Here is a 21,701-nt window from a genome sequence, read left to right as displayed (position 1 = left end):
TATCCTCAAGTCCATTCTCAAGTCGGTCTGTGTCTTTATTCCTGTTTTACCCCTAGGTTCTTCATGACATTTTTAAAAATTCCATATATATGTGTTAGCATACGGTATTTGTCTTTCTCTTTCTGACTTACTTCACTCTGTATGACAGACTCTAGGTCTATCCACCTCATTACAAATAGCTCAGTTTCATTTCTTTTTATGGCTGAGTATTATTCCATTGTATATATGTGCCACATCTTCTTTATCCATTCATCTGATGATGGACACTTAGGTTGTTTCCAGCTCCAGGCTATTGTGAATAGAGCTGCAATGAACATTTTGGTTCATGCCTCTTTTTGAATTATGGTTTTCTCAGGGTATATGCCTAGTAATGGGATCGCTGGGTCATATGGTAGTTCTATTTTTAGTTTTTTAAGGAACCTCCATACTGTTCTCCATAGTGGCTGTACCGATTCACATTCCCACCAGCAGTGCAAGAGTGTTCCCTTTTCTCCACACCCTCTCCAGCATTTATTGTTTCTAGATTTCTTGATGATGGCCATTCTGACTGGTGTGAGATGATATCTCATTGTAGTTTTGATTTGCATTTCTCTAATGATTGATGATGTTGAGCATTCTTTCATGTGTTTGTTGGCAGTCTGTATATCTTCTTTGGAGAAATGCCTATTTAAGTCTTCTGCCCATTTTTGGATTGGGTTGTTTGTTTTTTTGCTATTGAGCTGCATGAGCTGTTTATAAATTTTGGAGATTAATCCTTTGTCAGTTGCTTCATTTGCAAACATTTTCTCCCATTCTGAGGGTTGTCTTTTGGTCTTGTTTATGGTTTCCTTTGCTGTGCAAAAGCTTTGAAGTTTCATTAGGTCCCATTTGTTTATCTTTGTTTTTGTTTCCATTTCTCTAGGAGGTGGGTTCAAAAGGATCTTGCTGTGATTTATGTCATAGAGTGTTCTGCCTATGTTTTCCTCTAAGAGTTTGATAGTTTCTGGCCTTACATTTAGGTCTTTAATCCATTTTGAGCTTATTTTTGTGTATGGTGTTAGGGAATGATCTAATCTCATACCTTTACATGTCCCTTTCCAGTTTTCCCAGCACCACTTATTGAAGAGGCTGTCCTTTCTCCACTGTACATTCCTGCCTCCTTTATCAAAGATAAGTTGACCATATGTGTGTGGGTTTATCTCTGGGCTTTCTATCCTGTTCCATTGATCTATCTTTCTGTTTTTGTGCCAGTACCACACTGTCTTGATTACTGTAGCTTTGTAGTATAGTCTGAAGTCAGGGAGCCTGATTCCTCCAGGTCCGTTGTTTGTTCTCAAGATTGCTTTGGCTATTCGGGGTCTTTTGTGTTTCCAAACAAATTTTGAAATTTTTTGTTCTAGTTCTGTGAAAAATGCCAGTGGTAGTTTGATAGGGATTGCATTGAATCTGTAGATTGCTTTGGGTAGTAGAGTCATTTTCACAATATTGATTCTTCCAATCCAGGAGCATGGTATATCTCTCCATCTATTTGTATCATCTTTAATTTCTTTCATCAGTGTCTTATAATTTTCTGCATACAGGTCTTTTGTCTCCTTAGGTAGGTTTATTCCTAGATATTTTATTCTTTTAGTTGCAATGGTAAATGGGAGTGTTTTCTTGATTTCATTTTCAGATTTTTCATCATTAGTGTACAGGAATGCCAGAGGTTTCTGTGCATTAATTTTGTATCCTGCTACTTTACCAAATTCATTGATTAGCTCTAGTAGTTTTCTGGTAGCATCTTTAGGATTCTCTATGTATAGTATCATGTCATCTGCAAACAGTGACAGCTTTACTTCTTCTTTTCCAATTTGGATTCCTTTTATTTCCTTTTCTTCTCTGATTGCTGTGGCTAAAACTTCCAAAACTAGGTTGAATAAGAGTGGTGAGAGTGGGCAGCCTTGTCTTGTTCCTGATCTTAGTGGAAATGGTTTCAGTTTTTCACTATTGAGGACAATGTTGGCTGTGGGTTTGTCATATATGGCCTTTATTATGTTGAGGAAAGTTCCCTCTATGCCTACTTTCTGCAGGGTTTTTATCATAAATGGGTGTTGAATTTTGTCAAAAGCTTTCTCTGCATCTATTGAGATGATCATATGGTTTTACTTCTTCAATTTGTTAATATGGTTTATCACATTGATTGATTTGCATATATTGAAGAATCCTTGCATTCCTGGAATAAACCCCACTTGATCATGGTGTATGATCCTTTTAATGTGCTGTTGGATTCTGTTTGCTAGTATTTTGTTGAGGATATTTGCATCTATGTTCATCAGTGATATTGGCCTGTAGTTTTCTTTCTTTGTGACATCCTTGCCTGGTTTTGGTATCAAGGTGATGGTGGCCTCGTAGAATGAGTTTGGGAGTGTTCCTTCCTCTGAAATTGTTTGGAAGAGTTTGAGAAGGATGGGTGTTAGCTCTTCTCTAAATGTTTGATAGAATTCGCCTGTGAAGCCATCTGGTCCTGGGCTTTTGTTTGTTGGAAGATTTTTAATCACAGGTTCAATTTCAGTGCTTGCGATTGGTCTGTTCATATTTTCTATTTCTTCCTGATTCCGTCTTGGCAGGTTGTGCATTTCTAAGAATTTGTCCATTTCTTCCAGGTTGTCCATTTTATTGGCATAGAGTTTCTTGTAGTAATCTCTCATGATCTTTTGTATTTCTGCAGTGTCAGTTGTTAGTTCTCCTTTTTCATTTCTAATTCTATTGATTTGAGTCTTCTCCCTTGTTTTCTTGATGAGTCTGGCTAATGGTTTGTCAATTTTGTTTATCTTCTCAAAGAACCAGCTTTTAGTTTTATTGATCTTTGCTATCATTTCCTTCCTTTCTTTTTCATTTATTTCTGATCTGATCTTTATGATTTCTTTCCTTCTGCTAACTTTGGGGTTTTTTGTTCTTCTTTCTCTAATTGCTTTAGGTGCAGGGTCAGGTTGTTTACTCGAGATGTTTCCTGTTTCTTAAGGTGGGATTGTATTGCTATAAACTTCCTCGTTAGAACTGCTTGTGCTGCGTCCCATAGGTTTTGGGTCGTCGTGTCTCCATTGTCATTTGTTTCTAGGTATTTTTAAATTTCCTCTTTGATTTCTTCAGTGATCACTTCGTTATTGAGTAGTGTATTGTTTAGCCTCCATGTGTTTGTATTTTTTTACAGATCTTTTCCTGTAATTGATGTCTAGTCTCATAGCATTGTGGTCGGAAAAGATACTTGATACAATTTCAATTTTCTTAAATTTACCAAGGCTTGATTTGTGACCCAAGATATGATCTATCCTGGAGAATGTTTCATGAGCACTTGAGAAAAATGTGTATTCTGTTGTTTTTGGATGGAATGTCCTACAAATATCAATTAAGTCCATCTTGTTTAATGTATCATTTAAAGCTTGTGTTTCCTTATTTATTTTCATTTTGGATGATCTGTCCATTGGTGAAAGTGGGGTGTTAAAGTCCCCTACTATGAGTGTGTTACTGTCGATTTCCCCTTTTATGGCTGTTAGTATTTGCCTTATGTATTGAGGTGCTCCTATGTTGGGTGCATAAATATTTCAATTGTTATATCTTCTTCTTGGATCGATCCCTTGATCATTATGTAGTGTCCTTCTTTGTCTCTTCTAATAGTCTTTATTTTAAAGTCTATTTTGTCTGATATAAGAATTGCTACTCCAGCTTTCTTTTGATTTCCATTTGCATGGAATATCTTTTTCCATCCCCGTACTTTCAATCTGTATGTGTCTCTAGGTCTGAAGTGGGTCTCTCGTAGACAGCATATATATGGGTCTTGTTTTTGTATCCATTCAGCCAATCTGTGTCTTTTGATGGGAGCATTTAGTCCATTTACATTTAAGGTAATTATCGATATGTATGTTCCTATTCCCATTTCCTTAATTGCTTTGGGTTTGTTATTGTAGGTATGTTCCTTCTGTTGTGTTTCTTGCCTAGAGAAGTTCCTTTAGCATTTGTTTTAAAGCTGGTTTGGTGGTGCTGAACTCTCTCAGCTTTTGCTCGTCTGTAAAGGTTTTAATTTCTCCATCAAATCTGAATGAGATCCTTGCTGGGTAGAGTCATCTTGGTTTCGGGTTTCTCTCCTTCATCACTTTAATTATGTCCTGCCAGTCCCTTCTGGCTTGTAGAGTTTCTGCTGAGAGATCAGCTGTTAACCTGATGGGGATTCCCTTGTGTGTTATTTGTTGTTTTTCCCTTGCTGCTTTTAATATGATTTCTTTGTGTTTAATTTTTGACAGTTTGATTAATATGTGTCTTGGCGTATTTCTTCTTGGATTTATTCTGTATGGGACTCTCTGTGCCTCCTGGACTTGATTAACTATTTCCTTTCCCATATTAGGGAAGTTTTCAACTATAATCTCTTCAAATATTTTCTCAGTCCCTTTCTTTTTCTCTTCTTCCTCTGGAACCCCTATAATTCGAATGTTGGTGCGTTTAATGTTGTCCCAGAGGTCTCTGAGACTGTCCTCTGTTCTTTTCATTGTTTTTTCTTTATTTTGCTCTGCATCAGTTATTTCCACTATTTTATCTTCCACGTCACTTATCCGTTCTTCTGCCTCAGTTATTCTGCTATTGATCCCATCTAGAGTATTTTTCATTTCATTTATTGTGTTTTTAATCGATGCTTGATTCATCTTTAGTTCTTCTAGGTCCTTGTTAACTGTTTCTTGCATTTTGTCTATTCTATTTCCAAGATTTTGGATCTTGGAAATAGAATCTTGGATCATCTTTACTATCATTATTCTGAATTCTTTTTCAGCTAGACTGCCTATTACCTCTTCATTTGTTTGGTTTGGTAGGTTTTTATCTTGCTCCTTCACCTGCTGTGTGTTTTTCTGTCTTTTCATTTTGCTTATGTTACTGTGTTTGGGGTCTCCTTTTTGCAGGCTGCAGATTCGTAGTTCCCGTTGTTTTTGGTGTCTGCCCCCAGTGGCTCAGGTTGTTTCAGTAGGTTGTGTAGGCTTCCTGGTGGGGGGGACTAGTGCCTGTGTTCTGGTGGTTGAGACTCGATCTTGTCTTTCTGGTGGACAGGTCCACGTCTGGTGGTGTTTTTTGGGGTGCCTGTGGCCTTATTATGTTTTTAGGCAGCCTTTCTGCTAATGGGTGGGGTTGTGTTCCTGCCTTGCTATTTGCTTGGCATAGGGTGACCAGCACTGTAGCTTGCTGGTCGTTGACTGAAGCTGGGTGCTGGTGTTGAGATGGAGATCTCTGGGAGATTTTTGCCACTTGATTTTATGTGGAGCTGGGAGGTCTCTTGTGGCCCCGCGTCCTGAAGTTGGCTCTCCCACTTCAGAGGCACAGCACTGACTCCTGGCTGCAGCACCAAGAGCCTTTCATCTACCCGGCTCAGAATAAAAGGGAGAAAAAGTAGAAAGAAAGAATTAGGAGAAGAAAGAAAGAGAGAGAGAAAGAGAGGAAGAAAGAAGGAAAGGAGGGAGGGAGGAAGGATGGAAAGAGAGAAGGAAAGAAAGGAGGGAGGGAGGGGTGAAGGAAAGAAAAAGAGTGAATGGAAGAAGGGAGGGGTGAAGGAAAGAAAAAGAAAGAGTGAATGGAAGAAGGGAGGGAGGAAGGAAAGAAAGAAAGAGAAAGAAAGACAGGAGGGAGGGAGGAAGGAAAGAAAAAGAAAGAGTGAAAGGAAGAAGGGTGGGAGGGAGGAGGGAAAGAAAGATAGGAGGGAGGGAGGGAGGAAGGAAAGAAAAAGAAAGAGTGAAAGGAAGCAGGGAGGGAGGGAGGAAGGAAAGAAAGAGAGAAAGAAGGAAAGGAGGGGTGGAGGGAGGGAGGGAGGAAGGGAAGGTAGGGAAAAAAGAAAGAGCAGGTAAAGTAAAATAGAATAAAGTATAAAATATAGTAGCGTTATTAAAATTAAAAAGTAATTATTGAAAAAAAAACGGACAGATAGAACCCTGGGACATATGGTGGAAGTAAAGCTATACGGAGAAAATCTCACACAGAAGCATACACATAAACATTCACAAAAAGAGAGCAGGGGGAAAAATCGAAAATCTTGCTCTGAAAGTCCACCTCCTCAATTTGGGATAATTCGTTGTAAAAAGAGGAAAAGGGGGAAAAGCCTGAAATCTTGCTCTCAAAGTCCACCTCCTTAATTTGGGATAATTCGTTGTAAAAAGAGGAAAAGGGGCAAAAGTCTTAAATCTTGTCCTCAAAGTCCACCTCCTCAATTTGCGATGATTCGCTGTCCATTAATGCACTCCACAGACGCAGGGCACATCAAGTGGACCGTGGAGCTTTAATCCGCTGCCTCCGAGGCTGCACAGAGAGATTTCCCTGTCTCTTCTCTGCTCTCACAGCTGCCGGGTCTCAGCCTTGGACCTGGCCCCGCCTCTGCGTGTAGGTCGCCGGAGGGCATCCGTTCTTCGCTCAGACAGGACGGGTTTAAAGGAGCCACTGATTCGGGGGCTCTGGCTCACTCAGGCAGAGGGGAGGGAGTGGCGCGCAGTGTGGGGCGGGCCTGCGGCGGCAGAGGCCGGCGTGACGTTGCACCAGCCCGAGGCGCTCCGTGCGCTTTCCCGGGAAAGCTGTTCCTGGGTCCCGGGACCCCGGCAGTGGCGGGGTGCAGAGGCCCCCCGGAAGGCAGGGTGGACAGAGACCTGCGCTCGCACACAGGCCTTGTGGCGGCGGCAGCAGCAGCCCCAGCGTCCCACGCCCTTCTCCGGGGTCCGCGCCTTTAGCCGCGGCTCGCGCCCATCTCTGGTGCTTCTTTAAGCAGCTCTCTTAATGCCCTCTCCTCGTGCACCAGGAAACAAAAGGGAAGAAAAAGTCTTTTGCCTCTTTGGCAGCTCCAAACTTTTTCCCCGGACTCCCTCCGGGCTAGCCGTGGTGCACTAACCCCTTCAGGCTCTCTTCCTGCCGCCAGCCCCAGTCCTCTCCCTGCGCTCCGACTGAAACCCGATACCCGAGCCTCAGCTCCCAGCCCCGCCTGCCCCGGCGGCCGAGCAGACAAGCCTCTCGGGCTGGTGTGTGCCTGAGGGCACCGATCCTCTGTGCCGGAATCTCTCCGCTTTGCCCTCCACACCCCTGTTGCTGTGCTCTCCTCCACTACTCCAAAGCTTTCCCCCTCCGCCACCTGCAGTCTCCGCCCGCGAAGGGGCTTCTAGTGTGTGGAAACCTTTCCTCCTTCACAGCTCCCTCCCACTGGTGCATGCAGGTCCCGTCCCTATCCTTTTGTCTCTGTTTATTCTTTTGTCCTACCCAGGTATGTGGGGAGTTTCTTGCCTTTTGGGGGGTCCGAGGTCTTCTGTCAGCATTCAGTAGGTGTTCTGTAGGAGTTGTTCTACGTGTAGATGAATTTCTGATGTATCTGTGGGGAGGAAGGTGATCTCTGCGTCTTACTCTTCCGCCATCTTCCTCAGGCTACTTGAATTTTCAACATTTATTTTTTCGTCATGTATTTTGAAGCTGTGTTACTAGGTGTGTAAATGTTTATGAATTTTAAATCTTCTGCTTGTCATGGACATAATTTTTGCATGTGTCTTAGCAACAAAATGTAACACAGCTTAATCTTCTTGGATAAATCTTCATTTTATAGGCCCAATAATGCATTTCTTTTTGTTTGGAAGGAAAATATGATTACATCTCTTGCTATGATTATTTGTTTCACTAACATCAAACATATGCTGTGTTTCTGGTACTGTGTTTCTGTGACTTTCTGTGTATTCAATTCAATGCTAAATTATAACATAATTTTCAAAGATATTTTACATGGCAGTTAAACTTCACACATGTAGTTTCAACAGTATACAAACTCCAATGAAGAAATAACAACATGAGCAGATATGACCAAGTTTGAGCATGTCCAGGCAATGCCAATTGTATCTGATTGCAGTCTCAATGACACTAAGTGTAACACACACCTTGAGGTTAAAATGTGAAAAAAAAACCTCTTAAAGTCTAAGAAATATGGTATATATTAGATAAGAAATATAGGATTCTATTCAGTGATGGATGAAACAGCCAAGATTACTGCCTCCATTGACCTTACATTCTAGTATGTAAAGGCCAATATGAAACGAGTATAAAGTAAGCAAGGTAATTCTTGCCCATGTTATATACTATGAAAAAAGAAAGAATGATGTATTGGCCTTTCTGAAGATGTCATGCGTGAGATGAATGACATTGACAGCTGAAGAGTGAGAAGAAACCATTGGGGGTTGTCCCAGGGGAGGAGCATTTGAGTGAGAGCAAGTGGAAAGCCTTTTGGTCATGAATGAACTTGATATTAGAGAAACACAATGAAAACCAATGTGGCTGGTATTTAGTGGTTAAGGTAATCATGGTACCAAGTGAAGGTACAGAGTGGTTGATGGGGGCTATTTTTGCATCAGTTTCTCTAAAGTTGAGCCAGATTAAGTATTCCTTTAGTACATTACAGTGATGAACACATTACAACTCATGGATCAGTTTCAGTTCAATCCTGTTTGGGGACTAAAAGCAGAAGAAAATAAGTTGAGCCTCCCAGGGTGCTTAGCATCTGTACTACATGTAATTTAGCACTTGGATATATGTTTCCATGTGTTACTTGCAAATTGTATCATCTGTTTAAGCCTTTTCACTCTGAGGGGAAAGAGCCATGTTATATTGGTTTGATTAATACTACAGGGCTTCTCAAAACAATGGTTATGGTTGGGGGAAGCGGGGTGTAGGAGAGGGCTGATGCAAAATCAGCAGGTTTCCTGGCAATTATATTAACCTGTTAGCACTTAGAAGGAGTATAATTGGAACATCTTTCTGGAGGGAAATCAGGAAGTATGTATCAACAAATCTAAGATTTTTGAAAGTTTTTCATCCAAGAAAGTATATGAAAGAAATGATCAGGGCACAGATGCTTCAACAAGGATGCTCACTGAACTTTTTTTTTTATGACAGCAAAAAAATTTGTCGGTAAGTTAATGTTGGAAAACAGTCACCATAAAATATTATATAGTATTATGAAATATTATATAGAAATATTATGTAGTTGTGATATAGATTTATGCTTCTTGACCTGAAAAAAATGTCTAAACTATTTTAAGTGAAAAATTGGGGATAGACAGAGTATAATCCCTGTGTTGGAAAATAACAAATTTGTATATGTGTAAATAGAAAAAGAAAACAATGTCAGTCCATATACAAAATTGGAAACAGTGGTTATTTCTTTGTAGTGGGGTTATGGGTAGGTTCCCTTTTATCTTTACACAGTTTTGTATTGTCTGAGTATTTTACAATGAGCATACATTATGTATATTAAATAATTAGGAAAAAACCCTGTTTCTATTTTGGAAAAAAAATAAGGGTAGGTAAACTGCTAAAGGAGCTGACTTAAAGAGTAAAAAGTAAAGCTAAGTCTAAACACTTTCTATGATGCTGTTGCTTATGTTTCTGGTGCTGGGGCCTGAAGCAGGACAAGAAGTTGGGAAGGAAAGATGAATGAGAAACGGGTAAGGGGAATGATCAAGAACAAACAGGAATCTGCAAGTACAAGCAGAAACCCATGAGGATGGACTGAAATCCAAGCCTCCACGTCCAACACTGGGGGTGACCTATCAAAGAACATGGTGCCTTTCATCAAAAAGCTAAACACACACCTGACCCAGGAGTCAGATAAAGATGAGATCTATTGGACAAGATGAGCTGGAAGAGTTATTGACTTAGTTGCTTCACCACCCTAGCAGGTTGAGCCAGCAAATAAATAGCAGCATGTGTGAGCTGCCGTGACTCCTGGTGTTTAGCATCATCCTTCTGAGTGTAAAAAGAACATGGCTGATGCTTCCTTCTTGCTTCCCAAATCTTGTATAAAACGTTTTTCACGCTCCACACTTAACCTGTGCAGAAAAGTGATCAACATTCTTTTGGGGTCAAACCTAAAGGATTCTACCTGTGCATTATTTGTATGCACCTTCTTTTATATAAGGGTTAGACTCCTGAAAAGATTTTTAAAAATAAAACTTACATAAAACTTGAAAAAAAAGAAGTAAAGCTAAGAACATATTTGGGTCTAGTTCAGAAGAAAGTGGTTTCTGGCATTGTGCCTGGCACATAATAGATAATAAATAGTAAGTGGTTGTTACGAGGTGAATTTTGTCCCCTTGCCCCAAATTCATATGTTGAAGTCCCAACCCTCAGTACCTCAGAATGTACCTGTAGTTGGAGAGAAGGTCTTTAAAGAGGTGATTAAGTTGAAATGAAGCCATTACAATGAGGCCCTAATCTGATATGACGGGTGTCCTTTTTAGCAGAGAAGGGACAGCAGGGAGGCACACATGCAAAGAAAAGATCATGTGAGGGCACGGTGAGAAGGTGCCATCTACATGCCAAGGAGAGAGGCCTCAGGAGGTACCAAACCTGCTGACACCCTGATCTTGGCCTTCTAGCCTCCAGAGCTGTGAGAAGATACATTTCTGTTGTTTAAACTACCCAATCTGTGGTACTTTGTTATGGCAGCCCTAACAAATTAATGCAGTGTTCAAAAATGATGGCTGCTTATATTGATAAGAGTTATCAAATGTCAGGTACTACACTAAGTACTTTACATGTAGTATCTTATTTAGTCATCACAAAATCTTATGTTAGATGCTGCAATTCATGCACACTTTGCAAATTAAGCAGTGGAGGCTTAAGAATCTTAATTCATTGCATAGCTAGTAAAGTGGTAGAACAAGTTTTGTTTTAAATACATATATTTATTTTTGGCTGCGTTGGGCCTTCGTTGCTGTACATGGGCTTTCTCTAGTTGTGGCAAGCGGGGGTTACTCTAGTTGCAGTGTGCGGGCTTCTCATTGCAGTGGCTTTTCTTGTTACGGAGCATGGGCTCTAGGCATGCGGGCTTCAATAATTGTTGCGCACAGGCTTAATTGCTCCGCGGCACGTGGGATCTTCCCGGACCAGGGCTCAAACCCGTGTTCCCTGCATCGGCAGGCGGATTCTTAACCACTGCACCACCAGGGAAGTCCCAGAACTATGTTCTGAATGTAGGTTGTCTGATGCTATAACCCCTGCTCTCAAGGGCTGCACTAATATTAGTATAACTATATAGCAGTGTGCAAAGTTAGGGTCCAAGGAAGTTGACATGGCAAAACCAATAAATAATCTGGCGCATTAGTCCAACTACAGATAATACAACACAATACAGCTATTTTCATATATTGTACACGATTTTTATATCTTTTTTTGTTGAATTAAAAAATCCTCCTCGTGCTTCCCTGTTGGCGCAGTAGTTGAGAGTCCACCTGCCGATGCAGGGGACACGGGTTCGTGCCCCAGTCGGGGAAGATCCCACTTGCCGCAGAGCAGCTGGGCCTGCGCGTCCGGAGCCTGTGCTCCGCAATGGGAGAGGCCACAACAGTGAGAGGCCCGCGAACCGCAAAAAAAAAAAAAAAAAAAAAAATCCTCCTCTTTATTTTTATTTTTTAATTTTTTGCCTTAATTCTGCCGTTATTTGCCAGCTGTCAGCCATTCAGGTTTCTAAACCAGCAGACTTCTTTTCATATTTATGTTTTTATAGTTATGAAATATTTCAAATATAGAAAAAATAAAAATACTATATTTGACATTCCTATACCCACAACCCAGCTTTACCAAATTTAACTTTTGCCACAATTATTTCAGTTAAAAAAAAAAACCCAAACAAAACCTCTCCTAAATTGTATTTTCCTCCCCTCCGTAACCTTCCCAGAGGTTCTTCTATCTTGAATTTTGTATAGATTATTTCCATAAATATTTATGTACTTTTATTCATTAGCTTATACAAAATCCTCCTCTTTATAATAAGGTAAGGATATTTCATGATATTTTGAATCTCTGGGGGTATAATCCCATACAGCTCAATGCAAATAATTAACTTCTCCAACTGTGTCCAGGTCTCTTGGAAACTAAACAGAGACCAAGAATAAAAAAGGAAGTTATCATTTGGAATCTGAAGCCCTTAAATAGCCAGTGCCCCTTGACAGGTCAGGTGGTCCTTTATTTTGGGTATTCTTTCATGTACTCTTCAAATCAACCTTTTGAGGAAAGGCCTACTATTGGTGAAAAAAGTTAAGTTCTGAGAGATTAAGCAACTTCTTTAAACTCACAGGTCTGAGAAGTGTTCCGATGTCTTCTTACTCCTGTGACGTGATTGAAGAGGAGAGTCCTGCTCATCAGGGGAATTAACCCTTTCTATGTAACCATTAATTTATATTTATTTCACGTTCACTCTATAGAAGACTTTGGGATTTGACTGTATAGAAGAAAATCCCTGACCTCAAGGAGTTTTGAACTTCAGATAATTAAGACTTGGAAAATTTAATTCCCCAAAATAACTTATTGGAGACTAACTAGGGAAAAAATGGGAGGAAATCACCCTTGTAATCCAAGGGTTCCAAAACAATACTAACATTTAATCATTTAGTGAATGTTTACTATGTGTCATGCACCATGAAATATATTATCTTACTTAATCCTCAGGAACTGTTGTGAGACAAGCATTACTGTTATGTTCAGTTTCTACACTAGGAAACTAATTCCTAGAGAGAGCAGGGAAAGTGTGCAAATAGAATGTGGTTAGTACCGGATTGTAGCCCAGGTGCTTTACAAACACCCTGTATTGCCCTGGGACCTAAACTAGAAGAATTGGGATTTTGATTTCTTGTGTCCCCTTCCTGCCGTCAATATGAGCCAATCATTTGTTGTCTCCTTTATATATTGGGAGGTAGTAGAAGCTGCAGTACAGCACAGACCCACCCCCTGCTTTAGAATGAGGCATTCATTTCTCTAGATGATGGGAATGTTGGCTGCTAACAGGAGTTCAGAGCTGAATCCCTCTCTGGACATTTCCCTTAGCCAAGGAAGTGGTCCTTCTCCAATGACTAGTTGATACAGCGTTTAAGAAGAGCAGGATAACTCTGAGGAGCCATGCAGAGCTTCCTCCAGGGTTGGCTGAGGCTTCTTTGTGGTTTATCTGACCCAGTCTTGCTTCTCTCATCCTCTTACAAGTGTTGTTCCTGAGACTGCTTTCCCAAACACCTTGCACTCCAATCTCTGCCTCAAAGTCTAGTTCCTGATCTGGAAACTGATCTAAGTCAGATGCAAAGTAAAATTTTATTTCATTCATTCATTCATTCTCCAGATAGTATTAAACACCTGATATTTGCCAGGCAGTATTCAAGGTCTTGAGAATATATTGGGATTTTGGGGATTTCTGAAAGCAAAATCCCTGTGGAGCTCCTTAGTGCTTTTACTTAAAAATAAAAGTGCTTTACGCTAGGAGGAAGGCTTAGCACTTTATCATCATTAAGTGTTCTTTAGTTTTTTTATGACTAAATTATAAAAGTTACCCCAGTCAGTATAAATCCTGATTTGGGTTGCAGCATCTCCCACCTCAAATTATTAAAATAACTTCTTCCTAGGTCTTTCTAACTAAAATCTCTTGTCTCACCTTGTCCCTAGTTTTCTCCTTGAAAAACAAATCTGATCATTTAAAGCATCTGATATGATGTAACTTTCTTAGCGTGGCAAGCAGGCTCTTTACAGACTGGCTCCATGCAATTTTTTCAGCTTAAACTCCCATCACTACTCCCCTATAATTTAACTTCTTTCCATCAGGCCTCACTGATACTTCTTTTCCTTTACTATACAGAAATAATTGCTCTGGTCACGTTATTTCATATTCTTGAGGCATTGTACATCATTCCCTCCTCCTGAAAGGCCACTTCATCTCCCAGGTCATCTGTAGCCCCCATCAGCACTTCCATTTATTAATCCTCTGGCTTGAATGTAACCTCTTAAGTTTTCATGTTTAATTATCTTCCCTCCTCCACGTAATGTAAACCAAATACAGTAGGTTGATTCCTTCCTTTTTCTATCCTCCCGTGACATTTTGTGTACCCATCCTTTGTCCACTTCACCACTTTGTGCTGCAATTTCTTATTTGAATCCTTTGAAGAACTGTTACATCCTTGAAAGCAACGACTATCTTATCTTTATATCTCCAGAATTTTACAGTTTGTGTACAGCAGAAACTGGATGTGTTGCAGTTGAATGCATATCTTGTTTTTCTGCTTGACTGTCGGAGATACAGAATTAGCATTCCATCCCACTGGATTTCTTTTACACAATGAAAGTAATATTTTCATATTAGTTTGTATTAGTTCCTCTAGGGTAAATGTCAAGTGAGGAGAAATGGATACATGGTGGCGCTGTTAATGCCTTTTCTTTATTTAAATGATCTATTTCTTTGTTTTTGCTGCTATTTACCATTGTCTTTTTGCACTGACTTAGTTCATAACGCAGATCTCTTCAGTCAGTAGATACACTTGGAATAGTTAGCGTCTGTCACGCTGTTTGAATACCTTGTTAGGCCTTCTGTCTAACAAGTACTGTAGAAGAGACTTGAGGGCTTCTGTTGGGAGGGAGGGGCTGCAAGAAGAAGGCTGAGGTATTACGGAGAGCACGGGAAGGAAAAGCAGGAAATCTTTTTCAGTTTGGAAGAAGTCATCTTTACCATAAATAGTAACAGTTTAATTTTTAAGGATTTTTTTTACCTGGCCAATAACTGTATATATGAAATAGGTGCCAGTATGCAGGAACAGGAATACTTTAGCTCTGTCCCTTCACTCCTGCTCTCCTTTTCACTTAAAATTGGGCAACTGGTGGATCATTAAACCCACTAGGATTCTCTCCCCACTTTGCATCTACCTCTTCCTGTTCTCCCTGACACATTCACCTAAAATACTCTCCTATTCAGTCCTCAAATGTCACCTCTTCTATTACATTTTCTTGACTTCTCTTACATCAGCTCTTTATTTTTTCTTCTGTGATGTCAGGTTAGGTTGTTTGCATCCATACTATTATTCTGGCAATGACATTTAATTATTTGCTTGTGTGCCTGCAAAAAAGAGGCTCCAGTGACTCCAAAAAGAGGACAAGTCTTACACACCTTGGCATTCTCAGAAGTTGCATGGTGAATGGGACAAAGTAGTAATTAGGAAAAATATGTTCTGTATAAATGATTAAATGATTCAGAAGAAATATTTATTGAGGTTTTTTTGCATATTACCTAACACAACTCTTCTAAAATGTTCACCTGCTTCAACAGTAACTTGGTTTCACTCAAGAATATGATAAAAAGACTAGTACATGACAAAGAAAGATTAGAATTAGAAATACCAGCAATATACTTTTTGTTTGTCTTTCTCTCAGACATGAAAAGTTTTTATGATTTAAACCAGAAAATTTTACTCCTGAGTCTAAGCGACTATTAGATGTGGCATGAGCCTTTAGTGTGTTTAGTATTTAGGAAACCAGAGGTAGTGTGTGATTTAAAAATGTCAATAATGGAAACCTGATGGAATCTTACTCCTCATGGAAGTAATTGGTCCAAGTGTGCACAACAGTCAGATGTTAAGACTGGCTCAGGTGGATATATATTGATTATGTATTGTGTATATTTAATGAGTTTTGTGGTTGATCGTTATTGTGCTACTATGTCCATTATTTCTGTAAAAGTATTAGCTAGGAACTAGCCTAACCTGGTGTATATCTGCTCTTTCTAAAATTTGTCTCTATATACTTTTCAGTATTATGGATTTTTTATTTTGAGGAGGGAAGAACATGTTGGTTAAACTTATAAATAATCCCTTTGCCTAAACCACTTAATAAATGCAAAAATGGACACCAGTGGCACATATGAATGTTGGATGATGTGGGCAGATAAGCCTTCTTCCAAACAAAAGTTGAGTACTCACCAATTATACTAATTAGAGTCCAGCTTCTACACTAGCTTCTTCTTAAGTGGAAAACAATTTCTGTTAATCTCTTCCTTTGAGTTGAGCAATCAAATAGAATTTCCTGAATATTTGAAATAGTACCATTTATATATATATATATATGTGTGTGTATGTATATATATTTATTTATTTATTTATCGGTACGTGGGCCTCTCACTGTTGTGGCCTCTCCCGTTGCAGAGCACAGGCTCCGGACGCGCAGGCTCAGTGGCCATGGCTCACGGGCCCAGCCGCTCCGCGGCATGTGGGATCTTCCCGGACCGGGGCATGAACCCGTGTCCCCTGCATCGGCAGGCGGACTCTCAACCACTGCGCCACCAGGAAGCCCCCTAAATATTTTAATTAATGTCTCTCAAAGGGAGGTTTTACTAAAGCAAATGAGAGGCACCTTGATACATATCCATTTATGTACCGAGGCTTATAAGCAGGGGGCTGTGACATTCCCTAAAGATCACACCTCTTTCTTGGAGTAGATAATGCTTACCACTCTGATGATAGGTCTGCATTCCTTCTACTATATCACTCCATTCCAGAAGAAAAGGAAAGGAATAAATCCATTAATCAGATGGTGAGCCATTGAGTGCTGGCTAATTGGCTTTGCATTAAGATCTATTTGGAATTTTTGAAATGTATTCATATTGTTAGGTAGTTTATTAATTTCCTGAGAGGACAGGGTGACTGGGAAAAATATTATATATGAGTCCACTGTAAATCCATCATGAGAAGATTCAATGCCTTCTACCTAGAAGAGTACACTTTGTTTTGCTTTAAGTTATAACTAGTCTTGCATATTGGATATTTATTAGGTACCCAGGAGTTAGGTTAAACACTTCACATGTATGATCCCTTTTAAGTCTAAACACTTCACATGTATGATCCCTTTTAAGTCTAACCACAAGTCTGTGGTATACATACTATCAAGATCATCATGTTTTAGAAGAGGAAACTGACTTACAAGATGAAGTATCTTGTTGAAGACCATATTGGGAGTGAGTAGTAGAACCCGCATTCAAACTCAGGGAATCTAGTTCCAGAACATGAATTGGAGATTATCTAAGATTCAGACTGAAATAGTTCAAGAGTGTCTAGGACAGAAATCATCCTTTGTTCTTATTCTGGGACTCACAACAATAATCTCACAAAGGAAGGCATGTTTTAAAGAATAGTAACGGTGTCAGTATATATGGAAGACAAGACAAGAATTTCTAAATGTTTTGTAAAACACAATTCAGAAGATATAAGCCTTCTTGTATGATTTCTGGAAAGGAATAAGCAGACTGACCTTCTGGTTCTACCTCCTCTTACCCTTAATTAGCAAATATTTGTCTTCTGTGAGCAGAAACTGAACAGTCATTGGGGTTTAAACAAGTCATAATCCACATGAAAAGAAAACAGTAATTTCTTTTTGGGAAGCAATGGGATTTCATTATTTGATTTGGTTCTTAAGGTCTCGACCTAGTCAGTGGATATCCACTGAATTCACAGTGGATCTCAGCTAAAGCAAAAGGCCAAACTCCCTTTCTTTGATTAGTAAGGAGGTACTTCAGGGAGAGTCAATATGAACTCTGTGGGTGTGACAGGACTGCTGAGAACGGCCATGGACAATCTTCTATGCCATTGAACTCAGCTTTCCATTTGCTTTCTATCCTTGATGGACCTTTGAAAAGTTAGTCATTTTCACATTCATATACATATATATTTAAACATTCCCATTCAGCACTTTTAATAGGTTTTCTGTAGTGGTTGGTTCCATCTCCCATAGAATGAGCCAGCATTAATCTCTTGATGTTTAATAATATTGATTAATTTTCCAGTAATATTTCAATATTCATCAGTAATGAATTTTTATAAGGGCTAATCTTTGATTCTCTCTTCTCTCACCTAGGATAAACTCGAGTTGACCTGGTAGTGTGTATATGGAGGGTGATATTCGACATTTAAGGATGTTGAAGGTCAGACAAAGGAGGTTACCAACTGTGTTGATATATGGATGTACTACCAATAGGTGACCTAGCACACTAAGATCATTCACTATCCTAAGGGCTAAAAACCAGAGGGGCTAGAAACCTAGCTGACAAAAGGCAGTGCCCACATTACAATCAAGTGCTCATTTGTCAGTATTTATTGGGGAGTCATGCCTTTCTTTTATTTTCAGTTTATCAGTGGCTCTAGGTTTAGTGCACAATTACAGTAAAGCCAGGTTTGGGCTTCTGTAAATGCCAGTGCTATTTGTGATCTTTTTCTAGCCTGGCATATCAAAGGCTAAGGAGCCCACCAGAGAATGAAGTTGGTTAGACTGGCATACCTGTTTTCTTTTTTTCTTTCTTTCTTTTTTTTTTTTTTTGCGGTACACGGGCCTCTCACTGTTGTGGCCTCTCCCGTTGCGGAGCACAGGCTCCGGACGTGCAGGCTCAGTGGCCATGGCTCACGGGCCCAGCTGCTCCGCGGCATGTGGGATCTTCCCGGACCGGGGCACGAACCCGTGTCCCCTGCATCGGCAGGCGGGCTCCCAACCACTGCGCCACCAGGGAAGCCCCATGCCTGTCTTCTTATAACTGGATTCTTCACTTGGAATCCTAATATTTTAAGCAGCCCTCAGGAAAATCATATGACGTTCATAGACATAGTCACATAGGAGTTTAAAAACTGTGTGTGTGATTGGGGTGTGTGTGTGTTATGTAATAATAAGAAAAGAAAAATAGTAAAAAGATCCTTTGAAATCAGAAGAACTCAGAATGGAAATTACATCACTACCATTTGCTACCTGGGCAATTTAGGCAACTCATTTATCTCTATGTTAAATAATTCTGCTTGCCTACCCGATATCCAGTCCCATTTATTTATTCTTTCATTACTTAATTCCTTCATTTCTTCATGTATTAAACACATAGCACTTAACTATGTGTCAGATTTTATTCTAAGCACTTTACATATATTAACTCATGACTAACTCTGATTTTAGTCAGGACTACACTGGAGTTCAGAATATTCTACTCAATTCACTGGCTTCTCTTGCAGATATAGGTGGTTATGTAATGGAGTTCTGAGCAAGAAGATTAAGCTTTGGGTATGGCTTTCAGAAACTCTGTTGTCCTTTTGATAAAAAGGGACAGGTTTGCCTGGCGTGGTTCTTTTCTCTTCACCTTTTGCTCTTCCATATTCCTTCATCTTCCTACCTGGAATGTATTTATAATGCCCAGAGGTCCAGCAGCCATGTTGAAAGAATAAGGATAAAAGCCACATGCTGGGGATGGTGTACAGGCAGGCAGAAGGAGCCTGAGTCCCTGATGGCAATGTTGACTCTGTGTACTAGCCTCTGCTGTCACCCCAGACTTCCTATTTCATGAGAAACAAGGCTTTACTTGCCCAAGTCACTGTTAGTCAGGTTTTCTGTAGCTTGTAGGTACAATTTAACAATTGTAGAATTTAACAGTTCTACAATTAACAAAGGTAGAATTTAACAATTCTAAGTGTTAAACTCTCTCTGGGCTTCAGTTTATTCATCTGTAAAATGAGAACTGTATTCTCTGAATGAGGGGATTGTTAGGATTCAACAAGATAGAGCATCTACAACACGAAATACATAATATTGTTAAGTAAACTCTAGTTCTGCTTGCCATATGGACATAAAATTTTCTCTATTTCAGCACACATGAGTTAGGGTTAAGGGCAGGATGTTAGATAATATTGATAGCCACTAACATTTTATACTCATTTGGTTAACTTTTAAACTATAATTATCTATTCTTTTCTGTTTTTGTTTTGTTTGTTTTTTTGTCTTTATTTCCCCTCAGACATTGCTATGAGGCACAGCGACTGCCCACTCAATGTGAAGTCATGCCAAATTTGCTTCTTAACACTTCTTTTATTCCCTTCAAGGGAGGAGGAATAGTAGCGTTCAGGTGAGACCAGAGAATGGGCCCTGCTGTGTTTTTGAAAATATATGCTTGGATGCTGGAATGATCTGTTTTTGAGTCCCATCTCTTCAGTGTATAAACTGTGTGACCATATTGGCAAGTTGCTTACCCTTTCTAAGCCTCAGTTCCCCACCTGAAGACAAAAAGGATAAAGCCCATCTCTCAGGCTCCTTGTAAATGTTAAATAAGTTAGTGCCCTTGGATGCCCAGTGTCTGGCCTTCAGAGGGGTTCTATAAGCATTCCTTTCTTTTAGCCTACTTTTCAGGTTTTTTTCTCAGCCAATAGTTAGGCTCTTTTTGCTCCAGTCAATGTTTGTGGCACAATTCCAAGAATTTTCTTAGAGCACATTCTCTGAAGTGGCCAGAGAAAAGAAGGATGTCTCTGTGTTGGACATCTTCAGATGGAGCTCCATTATGATGAAGCTTAAATATTACTATAATGTCTCTCCAAAGGGATTCATGCTAAGTGATGTTTTGTACTGTGGGACGATGGATTTCATTCGTGGAACAGAAGATAAAAGCTTTGAGCATCGAAATTTCGTTTAGATGCAGAATCCTAATAAACACTGCATTCTGGAGAGATTGAAGTTTAGGAAACAAAATGGAAATGCAGGCAGAAAAAAATGACAAGTCTGAACTTCTCTCCTTTGTCGCCCCTCATAGGCTTAAGTGGAGATTTGCTCTGTCCGAAATAACCATTGGCATCACAGCACTTGCAAGTGAGTAACCCAAACAGATATTGGAGAATAACACGTATCTTTAAGCTGTTTTCCTTATCTGTAGTGGTGTATGGGGCATGGAGTGAAAAGTGACAGAAAAAAGTGGTTGAAATCACATCAAATAATGAAATTTCCAGAGGCTCAAAAGATAACAGATTCCTGGTCACTTATTGAAATTCTGAGAGACAGCAGATATCATCAGTGTTACTGAAATGGAGCAGGACCCCATGGTCCTTGTCGCCCACCCCCCATCTCCTCAGCCTGCATTTTGTCTGTGGAAAAATTTAGCCAAAGAATAAGTTTAATCAGAGAAGTGAAAAAATGCAGAAACAGAGGAAAACAGTCAAAGGAGACCAAATAATAATAGTTTAGTCATTAAGCATAGTCAAGGACCTATAGTTCCTCCTTAAGGGCTATAGATAATATTCTGAGCCATATCCTATGAGCTGTCTTATAGATACTGAAACCCCCACCAGGTGGGAGAAGTTGACTACATGATGACCAGACTATAGCCATGACATAAGCTGCCACAGTTTCAAGAATTGGCCTCAAAGAAATGGAAACAAACCAACCCTGGAACTGAAGATTAACTGTACCTAAAACAGTCAAGATGATGCTGGTCAGACCACCAATGACCAACTTCAAGATGACTGAAAGAGCTGACTGTATTGTTTCTGCTAGCCCCCTCCCTCTGTCTATAAAAGTTCTTGCCCCCTGATTGTCGGGGCAGGGCGTGGGGCAGAAGTTGGCCTTTGGACAGGCGTCCGCCCTCCCCCGCTCCCCCGCTCCCTGGTTGCTGGCCTCTGAAATAAAGCAGCTTTTCCTTTCCTACCAACACTTGTCTCTCGAAAATTGGCTTTTGAGTGGCAAGCAGCCAGACCTGGGTTCAGTAACATTACCTTAAGAGGCAGTGGCCTCATGCAGTTACAGAAATACCCAAGGACAGAGAGAAATATTTAGAACTGTCTCCAGATGGAAAAGCTGCTTCTGAAAAAAGTGGGTTCTTTTGCATCAGAGGAATTGTAGAGGGTATATTTGTCATATCAATTAAAACAAGTGCTTTTGATTTTCTTAGCAGATGGGGGTCTGTTCAGTGGGTGCCTTCTCTAGGGCTGAGACTCTGACAGCCACTTTCTGCTAGATAACCCTCCCACATTGGGAAGAGATGACAGGACCAGAGTTAGACATCCAGTCCAAGCTGGATCAGTCATATTCTTTGTCTGATTATTTAAAACGTGAAAAATAGAAACTAGAAAGTGGACTCTGAGCCAAGGCAATGGCAGATTTCT

The sequence above is a fragment of the Hyperoodon ampullatus genome (genome assembly GCF_949752795.1).
Source record: "Hyperoodon ampullatus genome assembly, chromosome: 19".
Classification (NCBI taxonomy): Eukaryota; Metazoa; Chordata; class Mammalia; order Artiodactyla; family Ziphiidae; genus Hyperoodon; species Hyperoodon ampullatus.
Note: the sequence above shows the minus strand (reverse complement) of the source record.